The 12,500-nt window shown below is 25.7% G+C and overlaps 1 long non-coding RNA gene across 1 annotated transcript in view; it reads right to left on the bottom strand.

The window, feature by feature from the left end:
* The window catches only part of LOC136084650 (uncharacterized), a 6,841-nt gene extending 4,884 nt beyond the window's left edge, over window positions 1-1,957 (bottom strand). The window contains exon 1 of the long non-coding RNA XR_010640721.1: window positions 105-1,957. This is a non-coding gene — a long non-coding RNA (uncharacterized LOC136084650). The remainder of the gene's footprint in view (window positions 1-104) is intronic.
* Between the last annotated feature and the right edge of the window lie 10,543 nt (window positions 1,958-12,500).

Below are 12,500 nucleotides of genomic sequence, written 5' to 3'. Positions count from 1 at the left end.
TATATATATATATATATATATATATATATATATATATATATATATATATATATATATATATATATACATATATATATTTAAATATCACTTAACGAAGACTTTACCTCTCCAAGTGATATCTTAAAAAAAGTTTACTCAAATGGTTATCTGTGAAACGGTTTCAATTGGCATCCGCAAACCAGATCAAATTTTAAATATCAATATATCAAATTTTAAATATCAATATATCACCTAAGTGATACGAAATCAAACGTAATCGTCTATTTCATGATTAATTCATTTTATTGTATGTGCGTGTACGTGTGTGTGTGTGTGTGGATGCGTGAGTATGTGTTAGTCTAATAATGTAAGCAGTTTTAAAAGTTTTGCTAGAAAAAAATTATCCTGGCTTTTCTAAATAATTTTTAAAATCAGACAAAAGATATCATGAATTGACAGAACAAATTTCAACCGAATTCAGTTTTGAATGGGCTTAGTATTTGTCATAACAGTTATTAAGACTCAAAAACAGATGTTGATAAAGCAGCTTGAAATATAAAATTAGTCAAATGATTTAAAGAAAGGGAAGGTTTTACTACTTTTTGTGAATATGAAGCAAAAAGTACACATTATTATCAGGATCGTAGCCTATGTTTGTGTTAAGATGCTGTTCTTAGGCTAAAAATTTAAAATTCTTATATTTAAACTAATTAAATTTTGATTCTAATAAGAAACCTAAAAATTATAACTTCAACTTAATATTTCAAACATGCAACAAAACAACACTTATTTTGTTTAAATGCAAAGAAATTACGTTTAAAAACGTCTCTTAATCCTAGTTATTAAACATCATATATATTGACGCAATAACTCTATTAACTTTTTATATTCTTTAAAATAAATATTATGATACTATTTCATAGCATTATATCAACATTTGAATTATAGAGGCTACTCAGCGTAGTTAAGGAGAGATCCGAATAAAAATATTGCGTTTCGTCCCTTTCGTTTTCAAAAAATCCCGTTTTATTTTGTGTGCGTTTTGATTGGTTTATTTTTCTAAAAAGTCACGAAGCTTGTTGTTTTATTTTGTTAACAAATATTCAATGATTTTATTATCTACGAGTTTCAAGTTTTAGCTTAATACTATGTAGCAGAAGTTGTTGAAATATTTCTGTTTAGTAATTTATTCAAACGACTATAAAGAGAGTATGGAAGTAAACTGCTATGAGTGAAAACTAATGTGAAAACTTCGATATTAACGTTTTTACTGTTACGGAATATAAAATAAGAGGATTTTAGTCATTTATTGAATATTTTAATGGTGTAAACAAGAGGTCTTTTTACTTTCGAATAAATAAGACATTTTTGGAATGTAAATACTTAACACATTTGTCTCAGCTGTTTTTATGACGCTGCCCCGTCGCGTTTTATGTATTTTAGCGGTAGTTTTGTTTTGATCATTTAGTTGAAAAAAGTTTAATAAAATATAATAAATTCTACTTTTTAAAAATATGTAACAGTAATAATCGAAAATAACCAGAAAACACAAAAAACTAGTTATTTATTTATCTTATTACTATTCTTAGTAGTAAACAGTTATATTTTTTATTATTAAATTTAGTTTGGTATGAGTTATATGTGTTTATCTTATAACCTATAAGTTTATTTGTTTTTAAACTTTTGAATATTTTACTTATTCTAAAGCATTATCGAAAGTTTTTAATTTTTTTTTATTTTAATTTTTTCTTTTTATTTGACGACATTGGCAAGGTAGAGGGCGCGAGCTTCCTTCTGGTTAAATGCACCTCTGCGTTGTTCTTTTATAAAACCAAAAGGTCTTCTTGGTTACAATGTTAAATTGAAGGGCTCAGTGGAAAAAGTACTCAAGTCACAAAATTAATGTTTTGAGAAAATTTAGTTTGATCAGAGATATAACACTTTAAAACAAGGATTTAAAATGGCTGATCAAAGTAGATTTTCTCAAAACATTTACTTTGTGACTTAAGTTACAAAGTAAAGTTAAAGTGTTATATCTCTGATCAAACTAAATTTTCTCAAAACATTCATTTTGTGACTTGAGTACTTTTTCCACTGAGCTCTTCAATTACAAATTTACAAACTTAATAACACTTTTCTTTTTTCATTCTAACTAGATGTTCAACTTATAATTTCTCTTTATTATTTTATATTACATTTATATTGCAAATTTTATATGGTTTTTTATAAACATTTAAACGTTGATTCTCTAACAGATTCAAAGTTTAAATGTTTTATTACACGACATGTAAATAATGTGAATAATGTAAAAAGAAAAAAAAAATTGTATAACTTTCCTTTCTTATTTATTCATCTATAGTTCAAAGAGGATTTATTTTTAAATATAACAGTTTATAAAAAAATGATCGCTTTTAAATTTATGATGTAAATATTCTCACGTATATATTACGAGTAATTATTACTCGTATATATTACAAGTAATATAACGGAGTATATAACCAAATTTCTTTTACTAAATGTATTTAAGAACGAAGAATAAAACCTAATTTTTGTACAAGTTAAGGTGAATAGTAAGCGTAACGTAAACAATAATTAAAAAAATAATAAAGATAATAATAAAAAGCTAGAAAAATAAAAAAAAAGTTTCACTTGCTAATTTAACACCGGTCGACCGGTGTTAAATTAGCGTTTTAGTAATGACCGCGGCCACTAATATAAAATTACAAATTTGAAATTTCTTTTGAAATTTTAAATTGACTGATATAATAAATATATTTAATTTCTTTTCTATTTTATGTCAATCAATTGACATAAGAAATTTAAAAATGTCAAATTTCAAATAAAATTACAAAAAAGAAGTTTTATTTACTTGAGCAAAGTTTATTTTAATTCATAACTAGTATAAACTTTTTACAAATTTATTTTTACCATTGAATAAATTTATTTTTTAGGGTGCTGACTTTTCGATGTTTTTAAAAAAAAATCATTTTCTTTAGCAAAAACTGATAAACATTTGTCTAATAAGTACGTATTGACTAATGAATAAGGACCAACGACTCATGAATAAAAAATTTTTCAACAGTAAAATATGTTGAGATCATTTTACTTTTAATAACAATCATTGTTTAAAAATAATCAAAGTCATAAAAGCAACATATGTAATCAAATATGTATGGAGGAGTCGTATAGAAAACTTTTACGGTTAGCCAAGTAGTGACATTACACTGACGTAATAGCTCGCAAAGCTGCAGACGTTTTTCGAAACGCCTTATGATGCTTTTACGTTTTTCGAAAAAAACGCAATTAAAAAGAAAACCTCTTTGTAAAATGTTTTTTGAAATTTATAATTTATATGATTTTTTTCATAATTCTTCAAAAACATTTATTCAATAATCTTTTTAGGCTTCTAAATTAACTTATTTTGTAAGAAGGTTACTTGTGATTTTTTTTATCTTAAGGCATTTTGTAAAACGGGTATAGACAGATACATAAAACTAAAAAATTTTCATAATTTTTTCCACGTGGTGCAAATGAATGTGACAGATCGTAATAAAAGCGAGATGTTATGAGCGGTTACGTGATTTTGAATAAGTTAAAGTCAGTGTCAACAATAGTATTACCAAATATTAAATATTGCTTAATGATTAGACATTTATAAGAGTTCGTTAGTATGTAGTTAACGCTACAGAATCACCCTAAAGATTGAGTTTTTGTTAATTGAATTAGTTAAATATTTAAATATTTTAAATATTTACTTAAATAATTTTAAGAAAATGATAGTTTTATTTTTATACAAAAAAATATCATTATTTTTTTATACTATTATCATTATTAATATTATTATTATTATTGTTATTATATATATATATATATATATATATATATATATATATATATATATATATATATATATATATATATATATATATATATATATATATATATTATATATATATATATATATATATATATATATATATATAAAGAAACAAAATCATAAATTTTACCTTATTTTCCTTTTATTGAATTTAAATTGAAAATACAATTGAATCATTTTTTGTGAGATTTATAATATTATTTTGTAAAGTTGAAACGTTGCAATAAAATAAACAATGTTTTTATATTATTCAAACTTGCACAAGAAATTCGCAAAATATGTTATATAACCTGATAAGTCAAGTTATATAAGATACAAATGATACGTATAAGTTTTTTGTTATTTAGCTGACGTCATGTTAAGAATGTGTTATATAACCTGTAAAGGGCATAAATTATTATCTAAAAAGTATCATTGTTTTTAACATAAATAAAATATGATTTACAATGTTGTTTTTGTTAGCATTCCAGGCCTTCCACAGTGGGATTTGGCATTTATAAAGAATGTTTTTTTTTCTACCTTTGTCTACCTTCTGGCCCCTAAGACGTATATGCAATGCTAAAAAAAACAATAACGTAAATTAAACTTTTTTTAAAAAAGGTACATTAGATATCATTTTCATTTTTAATTGTATAACACACACTTTATACGCCATTTTAATTATATAAAACATACTTTACTTATCATTTTCTTTTTTCCCTAAAAAAATTGAGGTGGTTGAAACCTAGGGATAAAAATGCCCAAAACCTTTTGCCCCACTTACATTAAATTTGAGTACAAAAAGTTTATATAATGTTTTTTTACTATCTTTTACTAAATTTCAAATCATCGACAGGTTTTAATTTTATTTAATATTCTTTTACTGTTAAAAAGTTATAACTGTTTAAAGTTATAGTTAATTAAAGTTGTAAGCATTAAAAAACTTTTTGGCTTTTATGATAATTAAAAATAGGTAGAATTAGTTGTTTTTTTTCTGAAATATTAAATTTACACTTGAAATTTATGTTTCAAAGCTCACTGAGTTTTCCTAAAAATTATGTAATCTTTAACACTTATGCAGTTTGTTGTTAATTATTTTTGTAAGAAGCTAGGATAACATTGATAGAACTGAGATTAGATTATAACTATTTTAAATATTTTTCACATAAAATGTTTCGTTTATGTAGTTGTTATTGTTAGCATTCCAAGCCTTCCACTGTTGGCTGTGGCTGTTTTAAGGAATGTTTTTTTATTACTTAGATCTAGCTACTGACTCAGTCAAAAAATTCTATTTTAGGCTTTTTATAACTCATACTTTATATAACACATACTTTGGATAACATATTAAATTTTTAAATGCAACTAATAAAAAAATAAATGCTTTTTCTTTTCATTAATATTTTTTTTAAAATAGTTTTATTATTTTTAATTATTTTGTTTATTTATTTATTTATTTTTAATTATTTTGATTGTTTGTTCGTTATAAAATTTGTTATAAAGTTTATAGTTTTAAAAGTTCTCTTTTTATAGCATTCTTAAACAAAATAAAATATTATCTCTTAAATAAGTTGATTTTAATTACAAATGCATGTGTTTTAAATGTTGACGGTTTAGAAATGCCTTTTTAAAAAATATATTACTTACATAACTTAGTACTTACGTGGTCAACTTAAGTAAATATCACTTATATAGCTTAGTACTTCTGAAAGTTATAAAACTTATGATTTCTGGGTCCTGCTGTTTAATACCTAAAATATTTGGCCGTAATGTAAATAAACCTACATTAGGTGAAAACGGAAAAACAACTCATGCAAACGTCAAATTATTATGATAAATCAAGCATACTGACAAAATTATGATAAATCAAGCATACTGACAAAATATTTTAGCTTCTCAACTGGCATATTTGAAAAAACTCTGTATTTTTAAAATGATCGCTTCCTTGCCCCTTATTTCTTTAATCCCCAAAATTCAGGGTATATGGTTTAGTAGATTGGACAGTATAGAGTTGATGATGCGTTTTTTTTTTTGTTAAATTAAAATAAACTGTAGTTAGGTTTTTTGAGTTTAGTTACGTTTTTTAAGCTTTGTGTATATTTATAAACATTTAGTATAATAATATTTCAAAAACATAATCTAAGCCTTATACTCCAGAAATATTAAGTTTACAGTTTTAAAGATGTCGTTGATAGAACTTGAAACATGAAGCAAAATTGTTTTATCTGCAAAACTTATTAAGTCTAATACTTTTTGTTTAACTTTTGTTTAACTTTTACTTCAACAATCTTCCGTTTAATTTATTAGGTAAATTTTTCAGGATTTTCAGTTTGAAGCTGATTTACATTTAGAAAAAAACATAAGAAGTTCGGGAAAGATAGCACTCGAAAGTTCGTTTTTATTGGTTTAGGTTAACGCATGTCATAAAAATTTGGTTCGTACGAGGAATGCACCAATGCCTACTTTTGGTCGATGCCGATGCCGATGCCGATAGGTACAGGGCAATGCCGATGCATCGGCCCTGAAACTGGATGTATGATGGAAATATACACCTGAATGGAAATGCCACATTCCATTCATGTGACGATAAAAGCAACATTTTAAAATTGTTATTGTTGAAGTTTATTTTCCATTTATTTTTTTATTGTTCTCTTGACAATTAAAGCAATTACTTCAATTGAAAAGCTTGTTTAATAAAGATTTACTTTCGTCATTTTGTTCGAATTACAACGATTTTGTTTTTTATAAAGAATGAATAGAAGATTTTAATGCCATTACTTCTAATAATTGGCAAGTTTTTAGCAAATGTTTTTACGAAGTTAAAATATAAAACAATACTTATTTTAAATGTTTATCTATTAAACGCTATTAAAGCAATTTTCTCTTCCAGTTCCCATTTATTCAAAGTATTGTTTCAATTAAACTTTTATTTCTCTCATCTTATAAAAAAGGAAGAAACGACGCAAAAAAAATAAATTCTATACAACGTTATTCATTCAATTCATTCAAGTTTAACTTTTCTTTCTCTTTTGTTCTACTCTTTTATAAAAATAGTGCGCGATGAAATAAAAACTTTTCTTTCTTAACGTAGAATTAAATTTTGAGATATTATTAAATTAGAATTAAAGAAACAATGAGTAAAGCAACGAAAAGTCCAATCTGGGACTATTTTGATATTGATGAAAAATAATTTAAATAAATTAATAAAAAGCAATTTGTAAGTTTTGCAAAATGAAAATATCAAGAGGAGGAACATCTGACAAAAAAATGACAACATCTAATTTAAGAGGGCATATGAAAGCAAAACAAATAAAAGTTTTCCAGAAAGTAGAAGATCTAAAATGTTTCAAAAAAATAGACACAGAAAAAAAAAATGTTATTGCATCTACTTTAACCAGTAAAGACAATGATAATAGCAAAGTATTCGTTATCAACAGTGTTACAGTTATTCTAGATCAAAAACATCAATCTAAGCTTGAGGAAACTATTATTAAGCATAAGAAATTAGCTTCAAATGAACAAAGATCTCAAAAAATAACTATGTTTATCGGAGAAATGATATGTGTAGACATTCAGCCGTATTCTTTAGTTACAGATCAAGGATTTAAATAACTAATTATGCATCTTGAACCAAGGTATACCATGCCCTCTAGAAAACATATGACTGAAACAGTCCTTCCTTTAATTTATGAAAAAATGAAAATACAAATTATGAATGATGTAGCAAAAGCAGATTTTTTGAGTTTTACCACTGACGGATAGACTACACATCACAATGATCTAAGCTTTTATTCATTAACAGCACACCGGATAAACTCAGAGTTTAATTCTATGACAGCTGTGCTACAACTTAAAAAAATAACAGGCTTTCATACAAGTGTAAAGATATCAAAATTTATAAAAGACTCTTTAAACGAATGGAAAATACCAACTAACAAAGTGTACTTTGTCCTTTCTGACAATGCTGCTAATTAATGATGAAATTAGCCATAAAAGAAGCTGGTTTAGAAATAAATTCTCTAAGTTGTGTGATCCACACTCTTCAGCTTTGTATAACCGATAAGCTTTTCAAACAGAAAACAATTGTAAATGATCTTAAAGCTAAGTCTAGAAAAATTGCCACACACTTTCATCATTCTTCATCTTCCATATGCTACATGAAATTCAACAACAGCTAAAGTTACCCCAACATTCACTTATATAAGATGTAGTAACAAGATGGAACTTGACATGCTACAAAGACTGTTGAACAAAAAACTTCACTAACATAATTTTTTATTAGAAATCAAAAGTGTAATGCCTCTAATCTTAATGAAGACCAATGGTTATTAGCTGAGACGCTTTTCTTAGTTTTAAAGCATTTTGAGGTGGCTACACTAGAGATGAGTGAAAATAGGGCATCAGTGTCTCAAATTATTCCATTTATAGTTTCAATGGAAGCGTACCTAGCCTATGCTTCAGAAAATGCAGGTGAAATAAAAACTATAATAGAAGAGTTGAAAAAAGATTTTATCTCAAGGTTTTCCAGCTATAAATATAACAAAAACTTGAACATGTCTACAGTTTTAGATCCAAGATTCAAACTTAGTTATGCCATATCAGGTGAGGAGAAAGACACAATAAAATCAAATATTCAAGAGAAATACATGAACCTAAATAAAACTGATATTACAGATTGTCTTTTAACTACCGACAACTTAACTCAATCAGATAATGAAACAAACACTTCATCTGAATCAACCCAAGAACCTAGCTCTATTTATTAATATTTAACAACTTTTAATAATAAAAATTCGTACTTTACATTTTAGTTTAGTTTTTATGTTTTTTGTTTACTTCCTTTTCTTTTAGAACTGATGAAATAAACTTTTACTTATCACTGCCTAATCTGCATCAATAAGAATATCCATATAAATGGTGGGGAAATTACAAAAATATATGTTTAAAGAAACACTCTAGCAGCAATAGTATTTTAGGCCTCTCATACCTTGCCAAAAATATTTAGGAGCTCCGCCTTCTTCTGTGTTCAGTGAAAAATTGTTTAGGGGGAAATATTTATGAATTGACGCGGTCCCGACTAACTGCAGAACATGGAGAAAATCTAGCTTTTGTGCATGCGAATTAGAAATTTTTTGGAGAAACGGAAGCAAAGAAATAGATTCATAGTTTTATTTATCATATTTTATTACTTTTCATAACATAATACAAATTTATATTTATTTTTAACATGACGCAAGTTGGTCTTTTATGTTTTAAATATGTTATACTTTATGTTTATATTTTTTAAATGTGCATTTCTTGATTTTAAACTTCTTTGTAGAGTTTTGGATCCATAAGTTATATAAATAATGTACTTAATTATAAGAAAACTCTAAAAAAGTTGAGAGCCCTGTTAAAAGCACTCAAAAATTTTTAGTTTAGTGGTTGCATATATGCCTATATAATAACTTATTATTAATAAGTTAGACTTATACATTGTATTATTGGCATAATTCTATGTTTGGATATAATATAGAAACACAGAATCAATATAAAAATTTCAAAAATTTCAAAACAATCGGCATCGACCGATGGTTAGAAGGCCAAAGGCCAATGCCGATGCATCGGCTAAATGGTCAATGCATCGGCAGGCCGATACCGATGCATCGGTGCACCCCTAATTTATACTGTAAAATGGAGGATTTGATAGTGATAAATTGATAGTGATTATAAATAGTTATTTCATAATTTTTCGTAATAAATTTAAAATCTCGAAACGCATCTAAAAATTATAAAACAAAAAAAGAACGTAACATAACACAGAAAAAAAACATCTTGATATTTATTTAAACAAGATTATTTAATCGCTTTTTTTTTAACAAAACACGGAAAAAAAATTTTTTTTTTCGTAATTTTTATTACATTTCAAATAAGCACTTCATTACAAAATTAAATATACAAATAAATAATATATATATATATATATATATATATATATATATATATATATATATATATATATATATATATATATATATATATATATATATATATATATATATATATATATATATATATATATATGTATATATATATATATATATATATTTATATACATATATATATATTTATTTATATATTTATATATATAATGATCGTTTTTAAATAATAAAAGAACGCGGCAACTCGTAGAAGACCATATGGTCTTGTCGTCGAGTACCGCTGAGAAATGATCGTGTTAAAAGATATTTACAAAGTAAAAAATAAGTTAACAAAGTAAGAAACTTAAAATATTCCGTTACAAATACAAGATACATCATTACTTATTACAGTTGTTAATAATACATATATAATTTTTATAAATTAATAGTTAAATATACGGTAAAAAGGACGATCAATAAATTAAATATGTTAAATCTTCGGTGAAAACAAGTACTTTGAGGCTGCATTTAAAAGAAAAGTGTGTTTATGAATTAAATCCCTCAGTAAAAGTTTTTCAAAAACTATTTATTTTGAGAACACAAGTGCACTGGATGCCAAAATTAAAGAATTAGAAAATGAGCTGCTCATAAAGTTGTCTATTACTTAGAATGTTGTTATCTTTATACTTCTCGATGAATACAAATTATAAGAATAGGGGGTGAATTGGTTTTACATTTAAACATAAAACAAAGGATATTAAAAATGTTCAGCTCATATATATTATAAACTTTCAGATAAAATAATAGAGGTTTGGCACGAGTGTAACGGTCTTTAAAATATATTTGACGGGCTACATGCTTTCACTGACAATAAAGAGGTTTGATTTTATTTTTCTTTGTACTGTCCCAAGCAATATTTGCATCGTTTATGTTACAATGAATAAGTAAAAGATATAATTGTACTAAAGTTTATTTAAAACTTTCTTGCTTTGTTTAATATTCCTGTACTTTTTGAATTTTACTTGATTAGTTTTTAATGTGATTTTTCCATATAAGATTTTATTCATACAAACACCTAGAAAGTTGGTAACTGTTACTTGTTTAATTTGTTTTTTGTCAAAAACAAGATAAGGCATGTTAATTGGTAGTTTATGTTTTTTGATAAGAGGATGGAAAAGAATCCATTTAGTTTTATCAATGTTAAGAGATAATTTGTTAGTCTTAAACAAGACAGATATTTTGATTAACTCTATGTTCACCCAATAAAATGAGTAGGAATGCTTTTGTGTGACATAAATAAATTAGTGTCATCAGCAAACATAATTGTTAATAAATCCAAGGCTTTGTATTGATCATTATTAAAAATAAGAAAAAGAAGAGGTACTAATATGGATCCTTGAGGAACTCCTCATGTAATATTTAACAAATTTGATGAAAATGTTTCATTGGCGTAAACAAATTGTTTACGATTAGTTAAATAACTTTTCAATTACTTTAAAACATTGCCTGGTATACCATAATATTTCTATTTTTTAGCAAGAATTTTATGATCAATGGAATTAAACGCTTTTGCTAAATCAATAAATATTCCCAATCCGAGTGTACAATTATTAAACGAGTCTGATATATTTCTTGTAAGCTGAATAATAGCATGCTCTGTTGAATTATACTTTTTAAATCATTATTGCATGATATATAAAATTTTTTTTTGATAAAAAGTGATTGTATAAACTGTTGTACAAAATTCTTTCTAAAATTTTAGAAAAAACAGAGAGGATAGAAATTGGACGATAGTGTTTTACATTACTTTTTTTTACTTCTTTAAATATAGGATTAATTTTTGCTATTTTTGAATCATTAGAAAAAACTCCCTGATTAATAGGGCATTTAAAAATTTGGAAAAGTATGTCTTTTAAAACGTCAAAACAGTTTATATTAGTATTTCCATTGACATTTTTGTAATTTTTGCCATTTTTGAAACTCAAATATGTTTGAGCTTGTGCTTTGACAATACTTGGTTGCTAACATTGACCTTCTGAGCAGTCTAGTATTGAGACTACATTATCACCAAAAGGCTTAAAAAATTCTAGGTAACAAGTTTTATTTTGCTCCCGAGTAACTGGCTGATTAAAAATTTTAAAATTAAGTGCTAAAAAAGGAATCTAGGGGCTTAGGGTGCGGGAAACAGTAGCTTTAGAAAGACCAAAACGATCAGATAAGTCTTCATGGTTACACTCCATTCGAATTTTCATTAAAGTCAAAAGCATAAGATCTTTACCATTCATTTGCTTCAATGCATCAATTATTTTCATGGTCGTTGATTCGATTTTTTGAGTGTTAATTGAAGAAGAGTCACGGTAGTTTGTGATAAATTGAAATTTATGTTACATAAATCATACATTAAACTTATGGAACTTTATCATACATTAAACCTATTTGTATACCCGTCATAATTTTCAGTAATGTATCATTTTGTGCGGCCATGGCTCAGTGGTTAGAGCGCTTGCTTTATAAGCAGGAGATCGAGGTTCGAAACGAGCTCTAGACAAATTTTCGCGTCACGGTAAGGAAGGAGGCGTGAACTTCCTGGTTAAATGCACTTCCGCGGTGCTCTGTGACAAGACCGTTAGGACTTCTTGGGGCACCTAAAATAAAAAATTAAAAAAAAAAAAAGAAAAACAATTTTTTTACTTATTACAGAATAGAAAAATTTTTGCGACTGTTTAATTTTTCCTTTTAAACCAATGGATTCTTCATTAAGATTTTTT

This window comes from Hydra vulgaris, chromosome 09 (assembly GCF_038396675.1).
Source record: "Hydra vulgaris chromosome 09, alternate assembly HydraT2T_AEP".
NCBI classification, from domain to species: domain Eukaryota; kingdom Metazoa; phylum Cnidaria; class Hydrozoa; order Anthoathecata; family Hydridae; genus Hydra; species Hydra vulgaris.
This window is presented reverse-complemented; position numbering and strand designations above follow the sequence as displayed.